The sequence below is a fragment of the Bos grunniens genome, chromosome 16 (assembly GCF_055505025.1).
Source record: "Bos grunniens cultivar Pamir isolate PY7600 chromosome 16, Bosgru_T2T1.0, whole genome shotgun sequence".
Taxonomy (NCBI): Eukaryota; Metazoa; Chordata; class Mammalia; order Artiodactyla; family Bovidae; genus Bos; species Bos grunniens.
In genome coordinates, this window is record NC_141180.1 from 75,511,895 (window position 1) to 75,522,512 (window position 10,618).

Genomic DNA, 10,618 nt, shown 5'->3' on the forward strand with positions numbered 1-10,618 from the left:
ATCCCAGTGCACCAGCCCCAAGCTTCCTGTATCCTAAATCGAACCTGGACTGGCGATTCGTTTCTTATATGATATTGTACATGTTTTAATGCCATTCTCCCAAATCAACCCCCCCTCCCTCTCCCACAGAGTCCAAAACACTGTTCTATACATCAGTGTCTCTTTTGCTGTCTTGCATACAGGGTTGTCATTACCATGTTTCTAAATTCCATATATATGCTTTAGTACACTGTATTGGTGTTTTTCTTTCTGGCTTACTTCACTCTGTATAATAGGCTCCAGTTTCATCCATCTCATTAGAACTGATTCAAATATATTCTTTTTAATGGCTGAGTAATACTTCATTGTGTATACATACCACAGCTTTCTTATCCATTCATCTGCTGATGGACATCTAGGTTGCTTCCATGTCTTGGCTATTATAAACAGTGCTGCAACGTACATTGGGGTACACGTGTCTTCTTTCAATTCTGGTTTCCTAGTGTGTATGCCCAGCAATGGGATTGCTGAGTCGTATGGCAATTCTATTTCCAGTTTTTTAAGGTATCTCCACACTGTTCTCCATAGTGGCTGTACTAGTTTGCATTCCCACCAACAGTGTAAGAGGGTTCCCTTTTCTCCACACCCTCTCCAGCATTGACTGCTTGTAGACTTTTGGATCACAGCCATTCTGACTGGCGTGAAATGGTACCTCATTGTGGTTTTGCTTTGCATTTCTCTAATAATGAGTGATGTTGAGCATCTTTTCATCTGTTTGTTAGCCATCTGTATGTCTTCTTTGCAGAAATGTCTATTTAGTTCTTTGGCCCATTTTTTGATTGGGTCGTTTATTTTTCTGGAATTGAGCTGAAGGAGTTGCTTGTATATTTTTGAGATTAGTTGTTTGTCAGTTGCTTCATTTGCTATTATTTTCTCCCATTCTGAAGGCTGTCTTTTCACCTTGCTTATAGTTTCTTTTGTTGTGCAGAAGCTTTATATTTAATTAGATCCCATTTATTTTTGCTTTTATTTCCAATATTCTGAGAGGTGGGTCATAGAGGATCCTGTTGTGATGTATGTCAGAGAGCATTTTGCTTATGTTCTCCTCTAAGATTTTTATAGTTTCTGGTCTTATGTTTAGATCTTTAATCCATTTTGAGTTTATTTTTTTGTGTATGGTGTTAGAAAGTGTTCCAGTTTCATTATTTTACAAGTGGTTGACCAGTTTTCCCAGCACCACTTGTTAAAGAGACTGTCTTTTCTCCACTGTATATTCTTGCCTCCTTTGTCAAAGATAAGGTGTCCATAGGTGTGTGGGTTTATCTCTGGGCTTTCTATTTTGTTCCATTGATCTATATTTCTGTCTTTGTGCCAGTACCATACTGTCTTGATGACTGTGGCTTTGTTGTAGAGCCTGAAGTCAGGCAGGTTGATTCCTCCAGTTCCATTCTTCTTTCTCAAGATTGCTTTGGCTATTCGAGGTTTTTTGTATTTCCATACAAATTGTGAAATTATTTGTTCTAGCTCTGTGAAAAATACCATTGGTAGCTTGATAGGGATTGCATTGAATCTATAGATTGCTTTGGGTAGTATACTCATTTCACTATATTGATTCTTCGGATCCATAAGCATGGTATATTTCTCCATCTACTAGTTTCCTCTTTGCTTTCTTTCATCAGTGTTTTATAGTTTTCTATATGTAGGTCTTTAGTTTCTTTAGGTAGATATATTCCTAAGTATTTTATTCTTTTCATTGCAATGGTGAATGGAATTGTTTCCTTAATTTCTCTATTTTCTCATTATTAGTGCATAGGAATGCAAGGGATTTCTGTGTGTTGATTTTATATCCTGCAACTTTACTATATTCATTGATTAGCTCTAGTAATTTTCTGGTGGAGTCTTTAGGGTTTCCTATGTAGAGGATCATCTCATCTGCAAACAGTGAGAGTTTTACTTCTTCTTTTCCAATTTGGATTCATTTCTTTTTCTGCTCTGATTGCTGTGGCCAAAACTTCCAAAACTATGTTGAATAGTAGTGGTGAGAGTGGGCAACCTTGTCTTTTTCCTGACCTTAGGGGAAAGGCTTTCAATTTTTCACCATTGAGGATGTTTTCTGTGGGTTTGTCATATAAAGCTTTTATTATGTTGAGGTATGTTCCTTCTATTCCTGCTTTCTGGAGAGTTTTTATCATAAATGGATGTTGAATTTTATCAAAGGCTTTCTCTGCATCTATTGAAATAATCATATGGCTTTTATTTTTCAATTTGTTAATGTGGTGTATTACATTGATTGATTTGCAGATAGTGAAGAATCCTTGCATCCCTGGGATAAAGCCCACTTGGTCATGGTGTATGATCTTTATAATGTGTTGTTGGATTCTGATTGCTAGAATTTAACAATAAATACAGGATCAAAACCTTGAACTTGCAACTTCATTTATTATATTGAACTCAGTTTCATCAAGTCAAAGCCATGATCAAACAAAATTACAAAGTAGTGGGGGACCTACAACTGTGAAGTTACTGAATTACAATTTAAATAGTGTAGTGATAGCTGTATATGGTAATACTGCAGCAATGGAGGAATGTTATCATTATGTGAGAGTTTTCCTTACAATTAAAATTAATATAATTACAAATATTCTGTCTATATTTGGAATTATTTACATTCTAAACGGCTTCCTCTTGACAAAAAATGAAGTTATTTTACACAATTAAATAATACAAGAGTTTAGTACAGGCCAGATACTCATTGCTATTTATATGTTCCAGAATAATCTAAGCCTAATTACTGTAACAACTCTGTGAGGTATATCTTATTATTAAGGCTACTGAAAAAAGTGAAAGTCACTTATTGCTGTCCAACTCTTTGTTGACCCCATGGACTAAAACCTCTGTATACTGGATTCACCAAAGAACACTGGAGTGGGTTGCCATTCCCTTCTCCAGGGGATCTTCCAGATCCAGGGTACAAACCCAGGTCTTGTACACTGCAGGTGGATTCTTTAGCATCTGAGCTCTTTACGGTGGAAACCCATAAAGTTACTGAAGCACATGCTAAACAGCTAACCTAATGTCACCAAGGAGTAAAAGGTAGAGTTAGAATTTGAACCTAAGAAACCAGGTTCTAGGATTAAAGTTTTCAGGTACTACACTATAGCTACAATACTAAATACAAAAATAAGGTCTAAAGTAAAGTAAGAACGAATGATAAATTCATTTCTTTTAAAAGCAGATACCACTATGCCAATTATCAGAGTGGCTAAACTCCAATAAACAGAAAGTCCCAAATATTGGTGAAGATACAGAGCAACAGGAACTCAATTTATTAACTGTTATTGGAATGTAAAATGGTACAAGCACTTTATGGGCTTCTTATGAAGCTAAATGTAGGCTACCTATCATGTAATACAGCAATCACACTCCTAGTGAATTATCCAAATGCACTGAAAATATGAAAGCTTCCACACAGATGTTCAGAGCAACTTTATTCATAACTTCCAAAAATTAGAAGTAATCAAGTTGTCCTTCAGTAAGTGAATAAACTGTGATGCATTCATACAATAGATTATTATTTGGTAAGTAAAGGAATGAGTAACTGAGCCTTGAAAGAAATGGAGTAGGTTTAAAGAGCTATTACTAAGTGAGAGAAGTCATTCTCAAAATCCTGAATAAAAAAGGATGCTTTCACCTCTATGACATTCTGGAAAAGGCCAAGCTCTACAGGTGTTGAAAAGATCAGGGTTTGCCAGAAGTTTGGTGGAAGAGTTTGGTGGAAGGGGAGGAGAGAGAGGGAAGAATAAGTGCAGCCCAGGGGTCTTTAGGGTCCTAAAACTATCTATACAACATTACAATGGTGGACACGTGGCATGATGCATTTGTCAAAACCCACAAAGCTGTACAAAAGGAAGAGTGATGCCTAACATAAATTATGGTGCTTACTTAATAATCAGGTGACAACATTGGTCCATCAGTTATAAAAATTATAATCAAAAATAAAGAAATGTAATTAACAAAAGTGCTTCTTGTGTTAGAAATAATCTCTAATAACATGAATTACTTTTGTGCACAGAAATTCAGTAAAAGAAGCAATACTTATTACAAGGGATTGGTTCACCCATTCCTGGTGGCTGATTAAAGAAGAGAACTTTGGCAAGGCATACAGCCAGGAGCTAAAAATCATGACTGGAAACTATATGAAATGAAGCCTGGAATCTTTGGATATAAAAAGGATCTATCCTTTTTTAACAGAATTTCCAATGTGGCTCAATGCTAAGGAAGCCGCCTGTTAATGCAGGAGACCTGGGTTGATCCCTGCGTCAGGAAGATCCCCTAGAAAAGGAAATAGCAATCTGCTTCAGGATTCTTGGCTGGGAAACCCCATGAACAGAGGAGCCTGGTGGGCTTTCATTCATGGGGTCACGAAAGACTCAGACACGTCTTAGCGACTAACACGCACACACCCTCTTTTAAAGGCCTTTTGATTAATTAAATTTGGCCCACCCAAGATGATATATCTTTTAATAAAATTGACTGCTTAGGCCTGATTCATTAAATCAATTTCACTGCAGCTTCAAAATTCCTACAGAGCAGTGAAAAGATGAGTGTGTAACTAGGTCATTAGGAGATGTGTGTGTACGTGCACTATAAAACAGTTATTTCAAAGCCTCCTTGAGGTTTCACAGGAGTGTAGCTCTTACAACCTGCCTGATGTAGAAACACACTAGCAAGGGAATTCTGCACGATTTACTTCAGAAGCAAAGCTGTGTGGGAAACCATGACGGTGGATATAGCAGTCATGGTAGTCTGGGGGGAAGCACTGTGGACAAGGAAGGCAAATTCATTTTCTGAGCAAGTGTATTTTCCAGGAAAAGCAAGATGTTACCCAATTCGATAAAGAAAGGGATTTAATGTAGTCAGCCTGCCACCAGGTAGCTGGCTGATCACCTCAGAGAACTCAGGGTCGGTCTCCATTGTTGGGATAAGGACACTCAACAGAGTCAACAGCCAGGCCAGCCTTGGGGGTGGAATTCAGCATTGCTAAGCTCATGCTGATCCCATCCTTGTCACCAGGACTGCTTTGTTCATGAGTCATTGAGCAAAGACAGAGGTGGCTGAGCAGGATGCTCACAGACATTCATAGTAGAAGCCGTCTTAGTCACTTGATTGCTAAAGTACCTCTTTTTTTGTTTGGTTGGTTGGTTTTCTTTTTACTAATTCACATGGAACACAAATATCTTCCTTTCCTGTTTCCAAAGACATCTACCTACAGACCATCTTCAAGACTCTTTTTCCATGAATCTTACAATTGTGCCCATGATCATTCCACCAAACCACTGGCCACATTTCATGAATTAGTATCGAGCTGGTCATTTGGCATTTCGCCTTATAGGCAAAAGCAAATAGGCAATTACCCTGACTGAAGCTCTGCCTTTTACTGAAAAACAAGTCCCTATGCCCAACTTACAGGGAGGCTAAACAAGAACAGAAGGTCAGGGTGTGGAGCCCAGAAAGATGTACTGAGGGCCCTGCAAGGACAGGAGTGGCTCATGCCTTAAAAACCTCAAACTGCCTGAAAGCCCTCAGTGAAGCCCTTTCCTAGAAAGCTGAGGCAGGAGCATGGTGAGGTGTTTAAACATCTTGGTGTCAGAGCTCTAGATCTGGAGGCCAGGTCATTGTTAAGTAACTGTTCCCGTAAATAACGAAAGCTAACACTCGTTAGTTTCTGTTCTGACAAGAAAGGGCAGGTCCTGAGGCACGACTTATCCTCCAGGGTCCAGTCCTGGCAGAGTCAGAGCTCAGCTGGCAGCACCCTCAGCGCTGGGTCCTCAGACCCTGCTCAGCTGTCATTGCTGAGGGAGCCAGGTGCCAAATGCAACTGGCCCTCAGGCTCCTCAGGCCAGCCATGTGGGGGGTGTGGGAGCAGGTCTTGGAGATGGCATCCAGGGCAGATGGTGCAGCCAGAAGGTGGCAGAGGCGGGGAGAAGGTCACTGCCTCCTCAAGGCCTGGGCGCGGCCAGTAGAGGCCGCAGTGAGGGCTCTGGAGGTCAACAGGACACAGACCCCCATATGTCCCCTGGGTCCCCAGATCACCATTGGTCTGAGGCTGGATGAACTGGAGCACCCTGGAGGGGAGGCCAGGATTGACTCTTACCTCACTGTCCATGTGACAAGCCCTGCTCCGCTGACCTTGCCTGGTTGTCCCCACTAATGGTCACTCACTGACAGTTGCTTCCTTGGGGGGAGGAGCCCATTGAAAATGGCTGAACAGGACTTGCTGCCTGGTAACAGGGTGCAGAGTAATAGCTCACAGGTACAGCTGTGCTGAGGTCTGCTCTTGGCTGTGCTCTGTTACAAGTCTCCTGGTCGAGTCTCCATTCAGCCCTGTCCTTTAGAGGTACCCCAAGACAGAAACTAGGTGGCCACAGCTGTCAGCTTTGGGTGGTCTCTTTATATTCCACAGTACTGTCTTTATTGGGCTCAAGAATGTGATATATGAATTGGAGCCATGGACATGTGAGCTACCTCCTTCACACAAGCTACTTTTCCCTCAGCCCTGCTCAAGCCCTGTCTCCTTCATTTCCACTTCCATTTGATAATGGAGCACTGTCACACATGCCTGACTTTGTGCCTTGGTAGGTCAGAATATCTTGCCTCATGATGAACAGGCATAGAAAAATAAATAATAAGAAGAAGAAGATGCAAAATGATTTAAACATCCTATTTCTACTCACATGTACAATCAATACTCATTATGAGTCAGAGAATATTCAGCACCGAGCTGAAGCTTAATGTCTATAGGTAGCAGACAGACAGGAAGACTGCAGCAGACTGGAAGCCCAGGGGCACCAGCTGCAACTGCTCTGCCACTTAAGTCCCATGGGTCAGCAGATCTAATGGAGCTCGAAGCATTACTGGCAGATAGAGAGGCTGTTCAGTGCCACTGCCATCACCGACTCGATGGACATGAGCTTGAGCAAGCTCTGGGAGGTGGTGATGGACAGGGAAGCCTGGCAAGCTGCAGTCGATGGGGTCACAAAGAGTCAGACATGACTGCACAAATGAACTGAACTGAACTGGAGTACATTGTCAGTTGTTTGGAACAATTACTTTGTTTTATGTTATATACAATTGTAATGAAGAAATTAGTAAAAATGCTATGTGAGATATAAAATAAATTTTAAAAGATATGAACTCTGAAATTAGGCTGTTTGGGTATGAATCTTTAGTTTACCATTTACTTGGTCTGTATCCTAGGAGTGGTTAGTCATCCTTTTCCTATCTTGTCTTCCTAATCTGAGACATAACATCTATTTCATAAAACTGTTGTGAAGAATAAATTATGTGTGTGTGTTTAAACTAGTTGCTACATCTAATGAGTGTAAATGTAATTATTATTATTCTTGTACACAAGGGAAAATATACAAAAGAAATTACAGAATTAGATTTCAATACAGAAAATAGGTGAGCAAGTAACTTTGTTAAGTATAATTAAATGTACTTTTACAGTAAAAAATACAATAACTGATAAGACATAATAAATATCACTTCTTTTGATCAAATATGAACCCAAACTTTCTGATATAAGACAGAAATGTGACCAAGAAGAACAGAAAGAACATCACTTGTTTTTCTCTACAGAGCTAACTAGAGACTTGTTTTCTCTACAGAGCTAACTAGAGTGTACTTTTCTATAAGAGTCCTGTGTCTATACAGACCTTACAAAAGGTATGGACTCACACCAGTCCAGATGAAAGAAAGAGACACCAAGAGTCCTGTCTGAGAAATGATGCAAACCACATTAATTCTATGAAAAGGAGTAAGGCACATATCCAAGAGCAGACGATTTTAAAACAAGAAATCTCATTTTTATAGAAAGAAACATAAAAATTGGATAACACTCATTCACCCTTAGATAACAAATTTTGTGGATCTAAATTAATATAGTTAATCTTCCACTTTCAAGTGGAAATTTTGTTTACATTCCATCTTTTGATATGCATAAAAAGTACTGACTAAAACTTTTATTTTAGAACATCTATATAATGTAGAAAATAATCATTTTATGGAATATTTTTAACTTTTGTTTTTTGAAGTCACACAGTCTAACCAAAATAAAACAAGCTATTATTTATTGCTTGGTAAGGGAAATCTGCATTGCTGTCACACCTAATTTCCCTAAGAAAGTTAAACGTTGTTATTCCGGAGACGTCATGGCTGACATTTAGGATAACGTTTAGGATAATGAGGGTGTGTAATTTGTTTTGCGTAGATCAGCACTGTTGCAAGTAATGAATGAAGTTCTCAGGTGGGTCAGTGGTAAAGAATCTGCCTGCCAATGCAAGAGACACAGGAGAACTGGGTTTGATTCCTAGGTCAGGAAGATCCCCTGGAGGAGATAGTGGTAACTCACTTCAGTATTCTTGCTGGAAACATCCACGGACAGAGGAGCCTGGAGGGCTGCAGTCCTTGATGTCACAATCAAACACACAGCATGCACTCACGCAGAATAGTACATACAAGCAGCCATTATATATTCCAGTCCAGTGCTAAATTATGTTTTCTTAAAACTGAATTATCTGATGAGAGTAATCCAACTACAGGCCACTGTATTATGTAAGAAATAATCAGGTTAACATTATAACACAGTTCTTAAACTTGAATATACTTTTTAACTGTTAATGTAGAAATTTTACAGTTTAAGCTTAAGTGTACAGTCTTACAATGCTTACTGTCAAAGAACTGTATCCATTTACTTATAAATGTTTATCATCTTAAGAATGCATTCCAACTTGTGACAGTTTGTAACAAATGTCACAAGTCTGATCCTTGTTTTTCTTAGTCATAAAGCTAAGGTATTTGACTAGGTAGTTTTTACTGTGGAACAAACATCAGAATTCATGAATAGCTGAATACACTTATCACATAAACACTAATGACAGATAAAAGCTGAAGCTGAATCTTCCCAAAGAATATCAGTTCCTCATAGCATTTCAATCTCCAGCCCTGTCTGTACAGGCCAAAGTGAGAGGCACCAGTTTTCTGGTTCCTATAACGCATTTTGTAAATTTAAGTAAATTAATTTTTGTGTCACTGTAATTTTTCCAAAAGAAAAAAAAGAAATAAAATATATGTAACAGAAACAGTTCAAACTAAAAAATGAAGTTGCTGATATACTACATATACTAGTACATATGATTACACAGGCAATGCTATTGAGAAGTTATCCACAAAACTAGAAAACATAACATTTTCTAATCTAAATAAATCAGCATAGATTAAAATGTCATTAATGCTGCATAAAAATTCTCAATGGTTCCTCAAAATCATAAATTTGAAGGCAATATGTCATAGAATGACCCTTTGTATACAGTTTAGGCTACCTATTATATTGTCAAGGTATATTGTACTTATTTCCAATAATTGAAAATTGCTTTTTCTACTGGATTCTGAAGCAGTTTTGAAACTCAGCCCAAACAACTGGCACAGTACAGCAAGTTATTTCTAGCTTTGATGTTGCCCTTTATTTAAAATCAGAGCAACTATAAACATGAAGAAAGCTAAAAAGGACAGTTGGGTTCATATATGAAATAAATCCGAGAACAGGGAATTTGTCTATCACATAAGTATTACTCCTTCTTGGTTGGTATGCTAATTTATTGTTAGGATTATGGGGACCTCAGGTTAACTTAATACTCGAAGTCAGTATTTCCACTTCTATCAGTGAATAAAAGAAGGGAAAATAAGTAAGTACTACTAAACATATCTCCCTGGATTGGGAAGATCCCCTGGAGGAGGAAATGTCAGCCCACTCCAGTACTCTTGCCTGGAAAATTCCATGGAGAGAGCAGCCTGGTGGGCACAGTTCATGGGGACCCTAAGGGTTGGACACGACTGTGTGACTTAGCAATCACTCTCTCAAACATGTCTTAAGGCTGGAATTCCTTATGAGCTAATTAATTTCAAAATGCCAAACAGAAGAAAAGAAAAAAAAAATCCAAAAGCTCTTGCTGAAAATGAACTCTCAACAAAAGGTAAAACAAAACAATAAGAAATGCAATCTTGAAAATCCCAATGAAGTTGACAGCTAAACATTGATTTCTGATAAAATTAATCTGTAAAGAGCAACATTTCAAAGTCTTGAAATAAGTCTGAAAATGATGTTCAAAATTACATCTGAAAGCATAACTTATATCTAAATGAGTAATAAACTATGGAATAAAATAGAGAGAAATTAAACTACACTAGATTAGACATCTAGATTCAGTACTAATAATACTTTTGTAGTTCTTGAAATTACTGGTAAAGGTTCATTTTCTAACTATGCTTCAATATACCTTCAGAGTTAAAAACGGACTGTAAAAAGAAACAAACTCTGAATACGTTTTATTAATTATTTTATAGTTATTATTTACCACAAATTAAGCTTATTAAAAACATGCCAGGTTAGAAAAATTGAAAAAGACACATGTACCCCACTGTTTATTAGAGTACTATTTACAATAGCTAGAACATGGAAGCAATCTAGATGTCTATGGACAGATGAATAGATAAAGAAGCTGTGGTACATATATAAAATGGAAGATTATTCCATCATAAAAGGAACACTTGACTCCTTTCTAATAAGATGAATAAACCT